Source organism: Saimiri boliviensis, chromosome 8 (genome assembly GCF_048565385.1).
Source record: "Saimiri boliviensis isolate mSaiBol1 chromosome 8, mSaiBol1.pri, whole genome shotgun sequence".
Taxonomy (NCBI): Eukaryota; Metazoa; Chordata; class Mammalia; order Primates; family Cebidae; genus Saimiri; species Saimiri boliviensis.
In genome coordinates, this window is record NC_133456.1 from 126934262 (window position 1) to 126955084 (window position 20823).

General features: G+C 41.5%; 1 long non-coding RNA gene across 1 annotated transcript; it reads right to left on the reverse strand.

Annotated features, from left to right (window-relative positions):
- Positions 1-1917: 1917 nt before the first annotated feature.
- LOC141585486 (uncharacterized) lies at positions 1918-20120 on the reverse strand. The gene is made up of 2 exons (XR_012519048.1): positions 17657-20120; positions 1918-12077 (listed from the first exon to the last, which is right to left on the reverse strand). It is a non-coding gene; the product is annotated as an uncharacterized LOC141585486 (long non-coding RNA).
- Between the last annotated feature and the right edge of the window lie 703 nt (positions 20121-20823).

A 20823-nucleotide genomic window follows, 5' to 3' on the forward strand; every position in this document is an offset into this window, starting at 1 on the left:
GGTGTAAAGCATTCCAACAAAGGGTTTTCATGTAGATTTTTTTTCATTTTCTTTTTCTTTTCTTTTTTTTGCACCCATGCTGTTGATTGCTAAATGTAATAGTCTGATCATAACACTGAATAAATGTCTTTTTAAGTAATAATAATAATAATAAATAAATAAATAAATAAATAAATAAATAAAATAAGTAACATAGGCCATCTCATTTGAGAAGATAGGAACAAAGAAAGCAGAACAAATCAAATGTGGCAAATCTGGAGGGAAGCTAATTCACAGAAAGGGCAAATGAACTAAAAGATATAGTTTCAGCCAGACACAGTGGCTCACACCTGTAATCCCAGCACTTTGGAAGGCCAAGGTGGGCGGATTGCCTGAGGTCAGGAGTTTGAGACCAGCCTAACCAACATAGTAGAGAAACCCTGTCTCTACTAAAAAGACAAAATTAGCAGGCCGTGGTGGTGCATGCCTGTAATCTCAGCTATTTGGGAGGGTGAGGCAGGAGAATCGCTTGAACCCAGGAGGAAGAGGTTGTAGCGAGCTGAGATTGCACCATCCTTGCACTCCAGCCTGGGCAACAAGAGCAAAACACTCTGTCTCAAAAAGAAAAAAAAAAAAAAGAGACATAGTTTCTGGGCCAAAGATGGTAGGAAGACAGTTGATCAATAATATTAACTTGTACCAAGTGGGGCCTGTGTACCGGGTGTGTTCAACATCAATGTTAGAAGTAGAAACTACCCACAATTTCTAAAACACAACCAGATTTCTAAAATAGCATACTTAGACTTTAGGAGACTAAGGCAGGCAGATCACCTGAAGCCATGAGTTCAAGACTAGCTTGGTCAACATGGTGACATGGTGAAACCCTGTCTCTACTAAAAATACAAAAAATGAAATTAGCTGGGTGTAGTGGTGCATGCCTGTGATCCCAGCTACTTGGGAAGCTGAGGCATGAGAATTGCTTGAACCTGGGAGGCTAAGGTTGCCGTGATACGAGATTGTGCCACTGAACTCCAGCTAAAATAAAATAAAACATAAAATAGCATACTTAGGTATGGCAAGATTAAGAATTTTAGCTAAGTATCAAGGCCTTTTCCAATAAATAAAATATGTGTCAAGTAAGCCAATAGAAAAAGAGAAAAAAAAATGGACTTTTATTAGCCTATGATTTACTTGACTAGATCTCTGTGGGCAAGTAAGTAAGACTAATATACTAAGAATTGTACAGTGGGGTTTTTTGTTTTCATTTTTGTTGTTTTTTTCTAGAGACAGAGTCTTGCTATGTTGCCCAGGCTGGTCTGAAACTCCTGGTCTCAAGCAATCCTCCTGCCTTGGCCTCCCAAAGTGCTGGAATTATTGGCATGAGCCATTGTGCCCAGTCCTGTACTGTCGTTTAATATTTAATAAAACATTCTTTTTCGTTGTTTAGATGGAGTTTCACTCTTGTTGCCCAGGCTGGAGTGCAATGGCATGATCTCGGCTCTCCGCAACCTCTGCCTCCTGGGTTTAAGCAATTCTCCTGCCTCAGCCTCCCAAGTAGCTGAGGTTACAGGCACGCACCACCACACCTGGCTAATTTTGTATTTTTAGTAGAGGCAGGTTTTCTCCATTTTGGTCAGGTTGGCCTCGAACTCCCGACCTCAGGTGATCCACCTGTCCTGGCCTTCCAAAGTGCTAGGATTACAGGCATGAGCCACCACACCCAGCCTAAAACATTCTATAAAATAAATAAAACATTCTGGTATAACACCAATCTAAAAAAAAAGTTAGCAAGATCTTGCTTCCAAAAAGGTATCTTTTGCTATTAAAAAAAGAGAACAAAGAAAAAACATTCACAATATGAACTCTTAGATCAGAGTATACACCAAACACTTCGAAACAACAAATAACACACCAAACACTTAGAAATAACAAGAGATAAATTTTTAAACAAAAATTGCCAGGAAATTTTTTATTTATTTTAAAGAATAAGAAAAGTGGGGGAGATAAACTTGCTGGGTCTTTTGTAACCTGTCCTACATACAACTCACTTGAAGCCTATATCCTCATCACATTTCCTATCTTTTCTAATTTTATTTTTATTTTTTATTTTTTCTCTTTCTTTTATATTGATTATTTTTATTTATTTATTTATTTATTTATTTTTTTGAGACAGAGTCTTGCTCTGTCGCCAGGCTGGAGTGCAATGGCACGATCTCAGCTCACTGCAACCTCCACCTCCTGGGTTCAAGCGATTCTTCTGCCTCAGCCCCCGAGGAGCTGGGATTACAGGTGCCCACCACTGTGCCCAGCTAATTTTTGTATTTTTGGTAGAGACGGGGTTTTGCCATGTTGGCCAGGCTGGTTTTGAACTCCTGACCTCAGGTGATCCACCCGCCCTCGCCTCCCAAAATCCTGGGATTACAGTTGTGAGCCACCATATCTGGCCTTTGCTTTTTATTTTTAAATAACTCGGGCCAGGAGTGATGGCTCATGCCTGTAATCCCAGCACTCTGGGAGGCCGAGGTGGGCAGATCACTTGAGGTCAGGAGTTCGAGACCAGCCTGGCCAACATGGAGAAACCCCGCCTCTACTAAAAACACTAAAATTAGCTGGGCGTGGTGGTGAGCACCTGTAATCCCAACTACTCGGGAGGTGAAGAAGCAGGAGAATTGCTTGAACCCAAGAGTCAGAGTTTGCAGCGAGTCGAGAGAGCACCACTGCACTGCAGCCTGGGAGAGAGAGAAAGTTGTCTCAAAAAAAAAAAAAAAAGATCCTACAGTAAAAAGTGACTGGGGGAGGGGTGTATCTTCTGTCCATTTCAACCCATTTACAACCATGCGAGGCCATCACCGCAATCAGGATACAGAAGAGTTCCATTATCCCAATAAGTTTTCTTGTGCTCTTCCTCCATGTATCACCGCGTTTTCTTTCCATGTCGCCATGGGTTTTCGTCCATGCCCTTTGCCACCTGAGTTTTTCTCCCTTCTTCCTAGTCATTTCTGACAACTTGAGCCTAGGAATGAATGAGGAATGGGGAGTGCCTCTATCCTAGGAGTGAGAAGAGGGAGAGGTAATTAAGGGAGAGGGCTTCTGGGTTGTGGGAATACAGGAACCTTATTCAGATCATGAAGTTTCCAGTCTTCTATCTGGAAGAGTCTCGTAGCCAGTTGGGCATTTAATTTAGCCTAACTAAATATCTCTAATAAAGGTGAGAGGTATTAAGCCATCACCAGACATTCATCTGATGTCACGGTCAATAGTGGCTTATAATTGTGGGACGGTTCAAAGCTACAGAACCAGTTGCTTTCAGCATGGAGACAACTGGTCTAAAGGCAGACCACACTTCGACTTCATTACTATCAACATCTATCCATACACAGGAATCTGCTTTAATATCACCAGATTAACACACATCAAAACAGCTGCTTTGAATTTTAGGGCCCATTATTACTCCTGTTTTACAGGAAGCTACAATGAAGACTGTAAATGACAGAAGTGTCAACACAACAAATTCATGTCTACTAATTCCTGCTTGTGAGGGATTTCAATCCCTCACAAATGGCATGCTAGGTCCTCTCACAGCTGAGTCACCACACACATAAGTACTCTTCAGCTCCAAACTCATCTTTTACATCATTCAATTCTACTCCAATGACAAAAGCATAGTTGAAAAACGTGTTTTACCCAGAACTAGAGCAGTTGCTATTGACATTTGTAGCAGTACAGCTTGTGCTCAGCTCCCTGCTCTAATTCTAGTGCACCAAAGGGGAATCGTTTCTAATTAGAGGGAGTAGAACTAACAGAGCATGAAAAACGAGATATCTGTTTTGTAGCTGTGATGTAATCTGAGTTATTTACTGTCTGCACTAGACTAATAAAATAAGAAACAGCCTTCCAAAGTGCTGGGATTATAGGTGTGAGCCACTGTAAGGCGGGTGGATCACCTGAAGTCCAGCCTGGCCAGTAAGGTGAAACTCCATCTCTACCAAAAATATAAAAATTAGCCAGGCATGGTGGCACATGCTTGTAATCCCAGCTACTCAGGAGGCTGAGGCAGGAGAATCGTTTGAACCCAGGAGGCAGATGTTGCAGTGAGCTGAGACCACACCACTGTACTCCACCCTGGGCAACAGAGCAAGACTCCATCTCAAATAATAATAATAATAACATAAAAATAAATAAGAAACAGGCTGGGCATGGTGGCTCAGGCCTGCAGTCCTATCACTTTGGGAAGCCAAAGTGGGTGGATCATTTGAGGCCAGGAGTTCGAGACTGCCTGGCCAACATAGCAAAATCCCATCTCTACTAAAAATGCAAAAATCAGCTGGGCGTGGTAGCACCTGCTTGTAATTCCAGCTACTTGGGAGGCTGAGGCATGAGAATCACTGGAACCTGGGAGGCAGATGTTGCAGTGAGCTGAGATTGTGCCGCTGCACTCCAGACTGGGCAACAGAGCCAGACTTTGTCTCAAAATAATAATAATAATAAAGAAATAAAATAAATTTTAAAATAAACAAACTAGGTCACAATGCTAGTTCCGGTCACAATGTTAGTTCCAGTCACAGTACTCCAATTATTAAAATCGAAGTTGAACAATGCTGCCTGTCTATTTTTTTTTTTTTTTTTTTTTTTGAGACGCAGTTTCACCCTTGTTACCCAGGCTGGAGTGCAATGGCGCGATCTCGGCTCACCGCAACCTCCGCCTCCTGGGCTCAGGCAATTCTCCTGCCTCAGCCTCCTGAGTAGCTGGGATTACAGGCACGTGCCACCATGCCCAGCTAACTTTTTGCACTTTTAGTAGAGACGGGGTTTCACCATGTTGACCAGGATGGTCTCGATCTCTCGACCTTGTGATCCACCCACCTCGGCCTCCCAAAGTGCTGGGATTACAGCTGCCTATTAAGAGGAGGAGCTAGTTGTAACATTAGTATGAAGAGCTGTCTAATCTGATGTTTTCATTGTGTCCAAACTATTACATATTTGTAAACTATCTAATCCAGAAACATATGTACTTTGAAGGTACTTTCATCCCAAATCTACTTGGCTCAAAAAAATATTTTTTTGTTTTTGAGATAGGGTCTCCCTCTGTTGCCCAGGCTGCAGTGAAGTGGTGTGATCATAGCTCGTTGGAGCTTTGAACTCCCAGGCTCAAAACATTCTCCCACTTCAGCCTCCTGGGTAGCTGGGACCACAGGCGTGTGCCACCAAGACAAGCTAATTTTTTGTATTTTTCACAGAAATGAGGTTTAAGCATGTCGCCCAGGCTGGTCTCGAACACCTGATCTCAAGCGATCTGCCTACCTCAGCCTCCCAAAGTGCTGGGATTACAGGCATGGGCCACCATACCTGGCCACTCAAAATGTTTCATCAATGCAGGATTTTCCCCAGCCAGTATGAAGTAATACTATTCTCATACTCTGCCTCTCATTTATTATTTCACCTCTACATTTAAATCTAAAGGTTTACAATAAAATATAACCTTGCCAAGGGATGGATCTTGGAATTGAGGGGGTCCACTTAATATATATATATAAATGCAAATGAAAAATGCTAGTGCCTGACATAGGGCCTTGGGAAGAAAATGTAAGCTTCTTTAGCTTTATGGTAACTCATTTCTGTCTCCAACATCTGGAAGACTTTAAATATAGTCTATTAGCTGCACAAAAACAGATAAACATACCCACGTGCACACACACATGTATTCACACATACACACAGGATCCATAAGATGGCACCAGACCCTGGGCATAGTGGCTCACACCTGTAATCCCAGCACTTAGGGATACAGGTGGATCATTGCGCTCAGGAGCTGGAGACCAGCCTGGGTGACATGGAGAAACCCTGTCTCTACAAAAATACAAAAATTAGCCGGGTGTGGTGTCACACACTTGTAGTCTTAGTTACTATTGAGGCTGAGGAGGGAGGATTGCTTGAGCCCAGGAGTTCAAGGCTGCAGTGAGCTGAGATCTCGTCATTGCACTCTAGCCTGGGAAGATGGTCCCCGACATGACTCTTCTCATTGAGGTTGGCCCCTTGACTTCCTGGTCCCCTTCCCTTTTCTCTCTTCCCCTCCATTTATTTTGATTGCCTAGAACCTTGGTGTGGGGAAGTAGGCGGAATTGCTGGGCTTCTTTTCCAATTTTCTGTAGTGTTAAGGACAGGAAAAATTTTAGGAAACCATAGTAATATGCAAATATAGGCATGCAATAAATCAATGGCAAATTCAATGTATAAGTAACCATGGAATCCAAGCTTTTTTAAAAAAAAATTCCTTCTTTCTTCTTTCTTTCTTCCCTTCCTTCCTTCTTTCGTTTCTTTCTTCTTTTACGTGAACAGTTCTACTAATGGAAAAAAAATCAAAGACTCTTAAAGATATATTCAGGCTTAAGAAATGCGTTGAAACAAACAACATGACATTTAACAGGGATTGAATGTGATGGCTTGGATTTAGGTTTCAAAAAACTAAATAATTACACGCAATAAAGGGAACACAATTAATGTTCAACAGAAGCTTTACTAAAAGCCATGAATCTGGCTCCTGAAAGAGGCAATCTCCCGAAAAAAAAAAAAAAAAAGTCAAGAAACATCAACAAACTTTAGGAGAAAAGAACACTCCAAACGACATATTGGTGTGGGACAATGTACTTCACACACAGATAGCTAAGGATGAGAACCACATATATTCCCAACAATCACTCAAGTAACAGATTAAAAATTTAGAGAGTTGGAGATTAAACAAAAATGTGTAGGTGCTACAGAAAATATGATCGCATCTCCCAAAATTCGTATGTTGAAACCTAATCCCCAATATGATGGTTTTTGTAGTACAGGGCTTTGGGAGGTGCGATGTCATGAGGATGGAGCCCTTGTGAATGGGATTAGTGCCTTTACGAAAGAGTTCCCAGAGAGCTCCCTCACTTCTTTGGTTATGTGAGGACACAGCAAGAGGACAACCATGTATGATCCACACAGGGGCCTTCACCAGACACCAACACCAAATCTGCCAGCATCTTGATCTTGGACTTAGCCTCCTATAAATAATAAATGTTTGTTCTCTATAAGCCACCCAGTCTATGGCATTTTGTTATGACAGCCCAAATGGAATGATAGTGGGTTTAATGTTATCATTATAACTCCTGTTAGAAAAAGGATAAATTGTATCTGCATTGCCCTTACCTGATTTTGAAAGCAGAGTGGTTATGATTTGAAGAAGGCTTATAGGTAATGACTTCGAAAGTAGGCTGAAGGCCAAGATTTTAGAGAAAAGGGAAGTTTACTTTATGATAGTATGCCTGATGTCATCACTATAACACCTGTTAGCAATAAAGAAAAAGGATAAATTACATCTGCATTGGCCAGGCACAGTGGCTCATGCCTGTAATCCCAGTACTTTGCGAGGCTGAGGCAGGCAGATCACTTGAGGTCAGGAGTTAGAGACCACCCTGGCCAACACCGTGAAACCCTGTCTCTACTAAAAATGCAAAAATTAGCCAGGCGTGGTGGTGTGCATGTGTAATCCTAGCTATTGTGGAGACTGAGGCATGAGAATCACTTGAACCTGGGAGGCAGAGATTGCAGTAAGCCAAGATCATGCCACTGCACTGCAGCCTGGGCAAGAGTGAGACTTCGTCTCAAAAAAAAAAAAAAATTATGTCTGCATTGCCCTTACCTGGTTTTGAAAGCAGAATGGTTATGATCTGAAAAAGGATTACAGGTGATGACTTTGAAAGTAGGCTGAACGTCAAGATTTTAGAGAGAAGGGCAGTTTATGACAGTGTGTCTGATGTTATCATTATAACTCCTGTTAGCAATAAAGAAAAAGGATAAATTACGTCTGCATTGCCCTTACCTGATTTTGAAAGCAGAGTGGTTATGATCCGAAAAAGGATTGTAAGCAATGGCTTTGAAAGTAGGCTGAAGGCCGATTTTAGAGAAAAGGGCAGTTTACTTCAAGTGCTTTTCATAATTGTCAATAAATATGCATAAAATACCTCCAAAATGATGCATTTTAAAACTGCCTAAGTTTTAAAACACCTTTACAACCTTTTAAAATGCCTACTGTTGCCTCTGGAGAGAACTGGAGAAGTGGGGATACAGAAATGTGTCCTTGATATTTCATGGGAATTTTGCGCCATGTTTATGTGTCATCAATTTAACACTTATTAATTTTAAAAGGAGAAAGCCTGGTTCCTACTCTTCCTAGTTCATTGCTCCTTTTCTGTGTGCTTGTACTCTCTGGAGTTATAGCCAATGTGGCACTTAACGGAATTCATTGCAATTATTTAGGGCAAGTGAAGAGTTTGTGAGATTTGTATGTTGGAAAAAGAACACTTTAGCCTTTTGCGAATGGAGACTGAATTAACAAGAGGCCAGAATGGATGCAGGCTGATCAGTTAAGAGGTTATTGCACCTGCCTAAGTAAGAAGTAACAGTAGTTTGGGCTGGGTGCGGTGGCTCTTGCCTGTAATCCCAGCACTTTGGGCTAAGGTGGGAGGACTGCTTGAGCCCAGGAACTCCAGACTAATCTGGACAACATGATGAAACCCTGTCTCTTCAAAAAATAGAAAAAATTAGCTAGGTGTGGTGGTGCATGTCTGTAGTTCCAATTACTTGGGAGGCTAAGGTGGGAGTATCACCTGAGCCCAAGAGGTTGAGGCTGCAGTGAGCCAAGATCATACCACTGTAAAACCTGGGCAACAGAGTTAAACCCAGAATCAAAAAAAAAAAAAAAAAAAAGAAGACAGTTGTTTGGATTAGAATAGTGGTAGGAAAGACAGGGAGAAATGAAAGATCTGAAAGATATTTAAATGTCTTTGATATTGGAATTGAAGTAGAAGAAAGTTATCAAGGATGACACCTAGTTTCCAGATTTGGGAATGTATTAGCTATGTCTTGCTGTGCATGGATTCTTTGGGTCAAGGATTTGATTTGGGAGTGGCTTAGCTGAATAGTTCTTTTTCAGGGTTTCTCATGAGATTTCAGTCAAGGTATTGGCATGGGCTACAGACATCTGAAGGTTTGACTGTGGCTGGAGGATCCTGCTACCAAAGCCACTCACATTACTGTTGGCAGGAGACCTCAGTTCCATGTAGCCCCTGCGGACCTCTCCATGGGACCTCCTGGGTCTTCTCATAAATTATTAGCTGTCACACAGAAATCTGATGTTTATTCAATTACTGTATTTTTAAAACCTAGCCATTTCTGCTAGGCACAGTGGCTCATGCCTGTAACCTCAGCACTTTGGAAGTGCAAAATAGGTGGATCACCTACGCTCAGGAGTTGGAGAGTAGCCTGGGCAGCATGGCAAAACTCCAACTCTGCAAAAAATACAAAAGTTAGCCAGGTGTGGTGGTGCATGCCTATAGTTCCAGCTACTTGAGAAGCTGAGGTAAGAGGATTGCTTGAGCCTGGAGGTCAAGGCTCCAGTGAGCCATGTTTGCACCTGGCAGAAATGGTTAGGTTTTTTAAAAAATTTAAAAAATGTTTAGCCTGGGTGACAGAGTGAGACCCTATCTCAAAAGCAAAACAAAACAAAAAACCTGACCGTCATTTCAACCAGGCAGAACTATACATTTATTCATCTATCAATCTTTCCTTATTGATTGATTACATTATTATTTCATATATATTATGTGCCATGCAATGTTCTAGGTCCTGGGGCAAAATATTTGTAGGGTCCTTTTCTCAATAAACTTACATTTCAGTGAGCAGAGACAAATAAAAATAAGGTAAATGAATGACAAAGATAATTTTGTCTAGTAATTAATACTGTAAAGAAAAACAGTATAATTGAATAAAGTGATGGGGGATACTACATTAGCTAAGGCCATTAGGCAAGGATTTTCTGAGCAGGTGACATTTGCGTTTACGTGGCAAGGAGAGGCTGCCCCACAAACGTCTGCAGAACGAGATTTCCAGACAGTGGAAGCAGCAAGTGAAAAAGACGGAAGAATGGACGAGTTAGGTGTGTTTGTGGAATGAAAGAAAGCCAGCGCCATCAGTGCATAGCGAAAAGAAGACAAAGACCAAATCTTGGAGGACTTCACAAGCTTTGCTAGAGAAGTTAGATTTTATTTTAGCCACATGGAAGTCACTGGAGGTTTTTAAGCATGAATAATGATATAATCTGGCTTGCCATAATTAAAATATCCATAGTGGGCCAGGCATGGTGACTCACACCTGTAATCTCAGAATTTTGGAAGGCTGAGGCAGGATTGCTTTAGGCCAGGAGTTCAAGAGCAGCCTGGGCAACATAGCGACCCCACCTCTCCAAAATAATTGAAAAATCAGCTGGGTGTGGTGGTACACACCTGAGGTCTCAGCTACTTGGGAGGCTGAGTTGGGAGGATCGCTTGAGCCTGGGAGGTCAAGGCTGAAGTCAGCCATGATTGTGCCATTGCAACATACCAAGATTGTGTCTCGGAAACAAAACAAAACAACAAATAAAATATCCACACTGCTATAGGAAGGGGGAGGTATAATTGTTTGTAGGGCTGCTGTAACAAAATGCCACGGACTGGGCAGATTAAAGAACAGAAATAATCCAGGTGCAGTAGCTTATGTCTCCCAGCACTTCAGGAGGCCAAGGCAGGCAAATCACTTGAGGTCAGGAGCTCGAGACATGCCTGGCCAACATGGTGAAACCCTGTCACTACCAAAAAATACAAAAATTAGCAGGGTGTGGTGGCGTATGCCTGTAGTCCCAGCTACTCTGGAGGCTGAGATGGGAGAACTGGTTGTACCTAGGAGGTGGAGGTTGCAGTAAGCTAAGATCATGCCACTACATTCCAGCCTGGGTGTGACTCTGTCTCAAAAACAAAAACAAAAACAAAACCCAGAAATTCATTTTGTCAGTTTTGAAGCCTGGGATTCCAAGATCAAGGGCTAGTAGGGCTGGTTTCCTCTCAGGGACATGAGGGAGGAGTCTATTCCAAGCCTTTCTCCTTGGCTTGCAGATGGCCACCCTTGTTGCTGCCTCTTCACATCTTTGTCTCTGTGTGCATGGGTCCCTGGTATCCCCCTCTTATGATTGCACCAGTCATATGGGATTAAGGTCCTGCCCAATGGCCTCGTTTTAACTTAATCTTCTCTTTAACGACCTAATCTCTGGATACGGTTACATTCTGAGGTACTAGACGTTGAGACTTAAACAAGTGAATTTGGGAGAGACACAATTCAGCCCAGAACAGAAGTCAAGAATGAAAGCAGCAAAATCAGTTAGGGTACCATTGCAGTGTCTCAGCAAGAGATGCCAGTGGCTTGGATTAGGGTTTTTAGCAAAGGAGGCACAGCAGTGGTTGGATTAGATAATTATTTTTAAAGTAGCATGCATGGGTTTGCTACTTCTAACTGATAAAAAGAAATGGAGAAGAAGCAAGTTTATAGGGAGAACAAGAATTATGAGATTAAATGATTCTTTAAGAATCATTCTTCTCTTATGAGAAGATTTTTTTTTTTTTTTTTTTTTTTTTGAGTCGAGGTCTGGCTCTGTTGCCCAACTGCTGGAGTGCAGTGGTATGACTGTGGCTCACTGCAGCGCCAAAATCCTGGGCTCAAGAGATTCTCCTGTCCCAGCTTCCCAAGTAGTTGGGACTATCGATATACACCACCATGCCTAGCTAAGTTTTTCTAATAATACTTTTTATAGAGATGGGGTGTTACTATGTTGCCCAGGCTGGTTTCAAAATCCTAGCCTCAAGCAATCCTCTGCCTTGGTCTCCCAAAGTGCTGGGATTACAGGTGTGAGCCATTGTGCCCAGCCAAGAATTGTATTTTAAAAATGTTGTATCTAAAATACATTAGACGTTGAGGCCAGGTGCAGTGGCTCACACCTATAATCCTAACACTTTGAGATGCTGAGGCAGGTGGATCACTTGAAGAGTTCAGGTGTTCAAGGAATTCAAGATCAACCTGGCCAACATGGTGAAACACAACCTCTACCAAAAATATAAAAATTACCTGGACATAGTGTGGCACGGACCCATAATCCCAGCTACTCAGGAGGCTGAGGCAGGAGAATTGGTTGAACCCAGGAGGCAGAGGTTGCAGTGACCTGAGATTGCACCATTGCACTCCAACCTGGGCAACAGAGTGAGACTCTAAAACAAAATAAAATAAATGCATTAAAATAAAATAAATTAGACATTCAAATAGAGATGTTCAATAGAAAGCTATACACATTCATCTGAAGCCCAGGAAGAACAAGGATATATCAACTGATTTGGGAATCATCAGTGTTTCAGTTATCTTGCAATTAATTTCCAAAAAACTTTTCATGGTCTCTGATTCGACTCCTGCAGAGCAAAAACTCATAACCTACTGTGCAGAGACTGGGAGTGTGGTAGGAGAGGAGTCATTGCCCCACTGTACAAGGATCTATGGGCATAGAGGAATGCCTCATTACTCCTTGTGCAAACTCACAACCAAATCCTATTTCAGCCCCTATAGGACATTTAAATTTTTCAAAGTAATTAAAATTGCTTCTCACTGGTCTTCCCTTCTGTACCCTGTGTCTACTATTAACTATCATTGTTTCAATCTTACAAAAATGTGTTGAAATCTCATCTGCTGGAACTCTGCTTTCATTGAAGATGGAAAGACAGAGCTGGATTTATCCTTCCACCTGAAACAACCAGGTAACCAGAGAGAGTACATGAAACAATGGTTTTCAGATGGTGGATAATGGGCATTGCAGGACTGTGATCCCTGAGCAAAGGGAAAACACAAGGTGAGTGCTGCAATTGAGCCAGCTTACTGTCTGGAGGCAGTTTTCAGGCTCTAGTGCAGACAAAGGGAACCCAGACAGAGCATGGCTCTCTGAGTTGAGGAAATAGATACTAGAGTTCAGAGAGGACACTAGAATTTTCCAGACAGACTATTAGAGAAGACAGTGCTCTACAGAGAGAGGTCCAGAGACCTGGAAAGGAGTGTCCTCAAGTCTATGGCTGAGTTTTGGGCTGTGCATGTACAAGAAGAACATGACTGGGGCCAGAGAAATAATCTCTGGAAAGGAGTAGACAGAAAAATTCCTAGACCTCACACAAGGCTGAAAATAAATTATTCATGTTATCACAAGTCACAGTACTACACAGGGCAGGGAATCAGGTAGAATCTTCGAAAGGTCCTTGCCTGAATTGTGAAATCAAAATAGATCAAGATTAAAGACTGTTCTTCACTTACGCCAATAATCTTAAAATTTCAAAAAGATCTAACTGATTTCAAGTATTTAACTGCATACTATATAAAAAAATTCAGTGGCCTGCTGTGGTGGCTGACACCTGTAATCCCAGCACTTTGGTAAGCCAAGGCAGGTGGAGTCAGGAGTTTGGGACCAGCCTGGCCAACATGGTGAGACCTCGTCTCTACTAAAAATACAAAAAAATTAGCCGGCCGTGGTGGTCCATGCCTGCAATCTCAGCTTCTTGGGAGGCGGAGACAGGAGAATCACTTGAACCCAGGAGGCAGAGGTTGTAGTGAGTCGAGATCACACCGCTGCACGTCAGCCTGGGTGACAAGAGTGAGATTCCGCCTCAAAAAAACAAAAAACAAAAAACAAAAAACAATTCAGCAAGATACAGAAACTACCAATGTGAAGTTCACAATGTATGGCATCTGACCAAAGATTGCCAGGAATGCAAAGAAGCAACAAAATATGATTCATAGTCAGGTAAAAACAGTAAAATCAATCAATAGGAACAAACTCAGAAATAACAGCTATGATGAATCTAGCAGACGAGGTTTTTTGTTTGTTTATTTTTTTCAGATGGAGTGTCACTCTGTTACCCAGGCAGGAATGCAGTGACATGATCTCGGCTCACTGCAACCTCCGTTACCCAAGTTCAAGTGATTCTCGTGCCTCAGGCTCCCGGGAAGCTGGGATTATAGGCGTCCACCACACCCAGCTATTTATTTATTTATTTAGTAGAAACAGGGTTTCACCACGTTGGCCAGGCTAGTCTCAAACTCCTGGCCTCAAGTGATCCTCCAATCTCAGCCTCCCAAAGTGCTGGGATTACAGGCATGAGCCACTGCACCCAACCACAGACAACTTTTTAAAAATAGATTTTATAAATACACACTATATGTTCACAAAAGTAGAGGAAAACATGACCATGGTGAGGAGAGAGAAAATATTTTTAAAATTCCAAATAGAATTTCTAAAAACGAAAACGCAATGTCTGAAATTAAAAAATACATTGGATGGAATTTAAAGATCAGATGCTGCAGAAGAAAACATCAATGAATCTGAAGAAAAATATATAGAAACTATCTAAAATGGAGCACAAAGAGGCTGGGTGAGGTGGCTCATGCCTGTAATCCCAAAACTGTGGGCAGCGAGGTGGGCAGATTATCTGAGGTCAGGAGTTCGAGACCAGCCTGGCAAACATGGTGAAACCCCATCTCTACTAAAAATATAAAAACTAGCTGGGCATGGTGGCATGCGCCTGTAATCCTAGCTACTCGGGAAGCTGAGGCAGGAGAATTGCTTCAACCAAGGAGGCAGAGGTTACAGTAATGCAAGGTCATGCCACTGCCTGCCAGCCTGGGCAACAGAGCAAGATTCTGTCTAAAAAATAAAATAAAAATAAAAATAAGATGAAATGGAGCACAAAGAGAAAACAAAATGAAAATAGCATCAGTTACCCCAAAAACAACATGACACACAACTGGTACAACATACATGCAACTGGTGTCTTGAAGCAGGAAGGCAGCTAAGATTTTGACAAAATAATAACCAAGTATTTTCCAAATGTGATAAAAATGAAATATACTCAAGAAACCCAAAGAATCACAAGAAGAATATAAAGAAAGCCATGACAAGGCACATCACAACCAAATTGCTGAAATTTGTAATAAACAGCTCTTAAAGCGACCAGAGAAAAAGAACAAATCACACAGAGAGGAAAAAACTAAGAATTAAAGCAGACTTCTCATAGAAACTATGAAAGTCAGCAGAAAAAAGGAGAAGTTCTCTGAAGTCTGAAAGGAAACAAAATTCAATCTAGAATTCCTTATCCAGCAAAAACATTTCAAAAATGAAGGCAAAATAAAGACTTTTTCAGAAAAGATAAAGCTGACAGAATTCCTCAGCAACACAAATGACATATTTTTATATAACCCACGGGCAAAGAAAACACAAGAAAAATTAGGCAATATCTTGAACTGAATAAAAATGAAAATGCAATATATAAAAATTCATTTAAAAAATTGTAAGATGCAGCTGAAGCACTGCTTAGAGGACAATTTATAGAATAACCCTTTCAGTAGAAAGTCCTAGACCAATGATCTACGCTTCCACCTTAAAAAGTTAGAAAAAGAAGGGCAAATTACACTCAATGTAAGCAGAAGAACAGGAATAATAGGCCAGGCACAGTGGCTCACACCTGTAATCCCAGCACTCTGAGAGGCCAAGGTGGGCAGATCACATGAGGTCAGGAGTTTGAGACCAGCTTGGCCAACGTGGAAAAACCCCATCTCTACTAAAAATACAAAACAAAAAAACAAAAAACCGGACGGGCAGCGGTGGCACACGCTTGTAATCCCAGTTATTTAGGGCACTGACGTAGAAGAATCACTTCAGCCCAGGAGGCAGAAGTTCCAGTGAGCCAAGATCACGCTATTGCACTTGAGCCTAGGTGACAAAGGGAGACTCCATCTCAAAAAGAAAAAAAAGTAAAAGAAATAATAAAAACATTAAACAGGCCAGGTACTGTGGCTCATGCCTGTAACCCCAGCACTTTGGCAGTCTAAGGCGGGCAGATTACTTGAGGTTAGGAGTTTGAAACCGGCCTGACCAATATGGGGGAAATCCCATCTCTACTAAAAACACAAAATTGGCTAGGCATGGTGGTGCACAGCTATAGTCCCAGCTACTTGGGAGGCTGAGGCAGGAGAATTGCTTCAACCTGGGAAGTGGAGGTTGCAGTGAGCTGAGATAGTGCCACTTCACTCCAGCCTGGGAGACAGAGAGAGACTCCATCTCAAAAGAAAACAGTAAAGAAGGGAGATTAATTAATTAATCTAAATGTCGGTTCTGGCTGGGTGCGGTGGCTCACACCTGTAATCCCAGCACTTTGGGAGACCGAGGCAAGAGGATCATTTGAGCCTAGGAGTTTGAGACCTTCCTGGGCAATATAGTGAGATCTCTGTCACTACAAATAAATCCAAAACTTAGCTGGGCATGGCACACATTTGTAGTCCTAGCTACTTGGGGGACTGAGTCAGGAGGATCACTTGAACCTAGGAGGTTGAGGCTATAGTGAGCCAAGATTGCACCACTGCACTCCAGCCTAACAAAGTGAGACCTGGTCTCAAAAAATATAATAAAATAATAAATAAATAAATGTTGATTCTTTGAAGAGAGCAATAAAATGGGTAAAAATAGAAAAGATACAAATTACCAAGATTTGGCTTGAAAGATGATATCACTACAGATCTGACAGACATTAAAGGCTAAAAAAGTATTACAAGCTGGGCACAGTGGCTCGCCCTTGTAATTCTAGCACTTTGAGAGGCTGAGATCACCTGAGATCAGGAGTTTGAGACCAGCCTGGCCAACATGGTGAAACCCCGTTTCTACTAAATACACAAAGTGTGGTGGTGGACACCTGTAATCCCAACTTATCTGGAGGCCGAAGCACAAGAATCGCTTGAACCTGGGAGGTGGAGATTACAGTGAAGTGAGATCATGCTACTGCACTCCAGCCTGAGCAACAGAGCAAGACTCCATCTCAAAAAATATATATATTATGAACAATTTTATGACAATGAATTTGACAAAGGAGACAAAATAGAGAAATTATCTGAAAGGCATAAAGTACAAAATTTTTCTGGGTAAGAAATAGATAAGCTGAAAATATCTATATCTATTGTTCCTCTCTGATGTTTAATTTCACAGTAATGTGCCCAGATGTGGCTTTTCTTCTGATCTCATTTAATCCTCTTTGAATCTTTTCATCTAAAATTTTCCTTATTTATGATATAGGAATATGACTTTTGTGAGATTTAAAAAAACAGTATGTCAAGTATTTAGTAAATGTGCAGTACTCAGTAAATATTTGATGCTCTTATTTCTAATTACTATGAGAGTTCAAATAAATGCGTATTTGGTATTTCTTTCAATATTGATAGCTCCGTAAGAGTGGAACACCGTCCTGTTTTCTACTGTATGTCTAGTTCCTAGGAGAACACCAGTGCATTATACATATATTTGTTGGATGAATTCATGGATGAAAGAATGAGTAAATTAATATGTGAAGAAAAAAAGTATCGTGTAGCTATAGCTAGATTATACATGATTATACAGATTTTATTATGTGTAAAATAATTTCTAAATAATTAAAAGAAGATAATTACATATACATATATTAGATTTTGTTATTTATAATACTGAATAACTTCTAAATTATTTTTAATGGAAATTTCTACCCCTCTATTCATTAGCATGACTCTTTTTCCTACATTCGTGAAGGTTAGCTAACACATACTCTTGTGAATCTTCTACTGCCATCTCTATGCTAATGACTCCCAAATGTATGTCTTCAATTACTATCTCTTTTTGACTTCCATACCCACACATTCATCAAATTATCTCTTTACATCAACATTTGCTGATTTATAGGCATCTCAAATCAACACATTGAAAAATTAACTTTTGGCGAAGTATGGTGGCTCACACCTGTAATCCCAGCACTTTGGGAGACCGAGGTGGGTGGATCACCTGAGGTTAGGAGTTCAAGACCAGCCTGGGCAACATGGTGAGACCATATCTCTGAAAAAAAAAAAATTAACTTCTGTTCTTATTCTGAAATAAAATTGTCCCATAAATCGCCACTGTTTGATGTAACCTCACACTTGTTAGAAATCTAGCAATTATCCTCATATTTCCGTCTAGCTTTGCTCTGCCAATCCATCAATCATAAAGTTGATTTTGACCAATCTATGTATCTTCATTTCCAATGACATCATTCAAAGCCAAGTCACCACTATCCTCTGTATACTTGGGTTTTAAATGTTTCTCACCTCAAGTTCATTCTCCTACACAATGCAGTGGTTCTCAAACTTAACTGAACATTAAAGTCATCTGAGGGGTTCAGAACTACTAATTCCTGGTATTCATTCACAGATATTGTTCTTTCATTGAGGCTAGACATCTGTATATTTAAAAGTTGACTGGACATGGTGGCTCATGCCTGTAATCCCAGCACTTTGAAGGGCCAAGGTAGGCGGATCACTTCAAGTCAGGAGTTTGAGACCAGCCTGGACAACATGATGAAACCGTTTCCACCAAAAATACAAAAATTAGTCAGGTATGATGGTGCCTGCCTGTAGTCTCAGCTACTCCGGAGGCTGAGGCATGAGATTGCTTGAACATGGGAGGCAGAGATTGCAGTGAGCCAAGATCACACCACTGCACTCCAGCCTGGGCAAGAGAGCAAGACTCTATCAAAAACAATACAAAACAAAACAAAACAAAACAAAACAAAAACTTAGCCAGGGCTGACTTCTAGCTCGTTTTGGATGTAAAGATCCAGAAGGGATATGTCTTCCACCTTACAATAAAAAAAGGCAAAGTAATTTCACATTACCAAGTATTTTTGAACTTATCAAAGAGCTGAGTTCCCAGAACAAAAAACTGATCCAAAATCTAAGAAGCAACACATGCTTGCAGGAAGAGAAGGACACTAGCTTACTTGGGACAGCCACAACCAGATATCGGTTAGATCCATTTAGCTGGAAGAATTGAAGAATTCATGAAGGCTGATGTGTACTGGCAGAACACTTAACTCCTGCCCAGGCTGGAGTGCAGTGGCATAATCTTGGCTCACTGTAACCTCTATCTCCCAGGCTCAAGTGGTCCTCCCACCTCAGCTCTCAGTACTGGGACTAGAGATGTGTGCCACCACACCTAGCATTTTATTTTTTGTAGAGACAAGGTCTCCCTATATTGCCCAGGCTCATCTTAAAATCCTGGGATCAAGCAATTCTCCTGCCTCAGCCTCACAAAGTGTTGGAATTACACGCATGAGCCATTGCACCTGGCTTCTTTCTCTTTTTTTAATTGCTCTAAAAGACAACTGTCAAAAGCAAAAATAGCACGAGTATTGTATGTTTAAAGCATTTGTAAAAGTGAAATTATGGCAACAATAGCACAATGAATAGAAGGGAAGAGTTGGGAATATACTGTTATAAAGTCCTTCCGCTACATGTGAAATGGTATATTACTGGAGGTTCCTATTATGTGGAACCTATTGAGTGGACCACTCCATGAAAGTTGTAGGCATGGAAGAAAAAAATGTGTTACAGGAATATGTGACCTTGAATTCTAAAATTACACTGCATTACGTGTATTTTTATAACAATTATGCTCTTATACTTTAAAAAGCTGTGTTTGTTTCTTAATAGACTTGATGTTTTTCAGAAAAATTTAGGTCCACAGCAAAATTGAGCAGAAAGTACAGAGTTCCTATCATCCCCTCCCCCATATGCGCACAGCCTCCCCATTAACATCCTGCACCAGCCTGTTTTATTGGTTAGAACTGATTAGCCTGCATTGATAGATAATTTTCATCCAAAGTGCATACATGAAGGTTCATTCTCGATGTTGTGCACTCAGTGGGTTTTAGCAAATATGTAATAGCATACATCCACCATTGTAGAATCACACAGAATAGTTTCATTACCCTAAAAATCCTGTGTGCTCCCCTTTGTCATTCTAAATTTTCTTTTCTCCAAAGCCAGAAATCCCAAAAAGTTGAGTCAACCTTTATCATTCTGAAGTATGTCTTCAATGCTCAGCAACAATTCTTTTGCCTGTTATTTTTTCTTCTGAAATTTCTATTAAAAAATATGTATGAGGCCGGGCGCGGTGGCTCATGCCTGTAATCCCAGCACTTTGGGAGGCTGAGGAGGGTGGATCACGAGGTCAAGAGATCGAGACCATCCTGGTCAACATGGTGAAACCCCGTCTCTACTAAAAACACAAAAAATTAGCTGGGCATGGTGGCGCGTGCCTGTAATCCCAGCTACTCAGGAGGCTGAGGCAGGAGAATTGCCTGAACCCAGGAGGTGGAGGTTGCGGTGAGCCGAGATCACGCCATTGCACTCCAGCCTGGGTAACGAGTGAAACTCCGTCTCAAAAAAAAAAAAAAAAAATATGTATGCTTCTATGTTCCACATTTCTTTTTCTTTTTTGAGATGGAGTCTCACTCTGTCACCCAGGCTGGAGTGCAATGGCACGATCTCGGCTCACCGAAACCTCTGCCTCCTGATTCAAGCAATTCTCCTGCCTCAGCCTCCTGAGTAGCTGGGATTACAGGCATGCACCACCATGTCCGGATAATTTTTGTATTTTTAGTAGAGATGGGGTTTCACCATGTTGGTCAGGCTGCTCTTGAATTCCTGACCTCGTGATCTGCCCGCCTTAGCCTCCCAGAGTCCTGGGGTTACAGGCATGAGTCACCGTGCCCAGCCTACCTTCCATATTTCCTTTTTTTTTTTTTTTTTTTTTTCCGAGACGGAGTTTCGCTCTTGTTACCCAGGCTGGAGTGCAATGGCGCGGTCTCGGCTCACCGCAACTTCCGTCTCCCGGGTTCAGGCAATTCTCCTGCCTCAGCCTCCTGAGTAGCTGGGATTACAGGCACGCGCCACCACGCCCAGCTAATTTTTTTGTATTTTTAGTAGAGACGGGGTTTCACCATGTTGACCAGGATGGTCTCGATCTCTTGACCTCGTGATGCACCCACCTCGGCCTCCCAAAGTGCTGGGATTACAGGCTTGAGCCACGGCGCCCGGCCTACCTTCCATATTTCTTAACTCTCTTCTCATGCTTTCCATTTCTTAGTT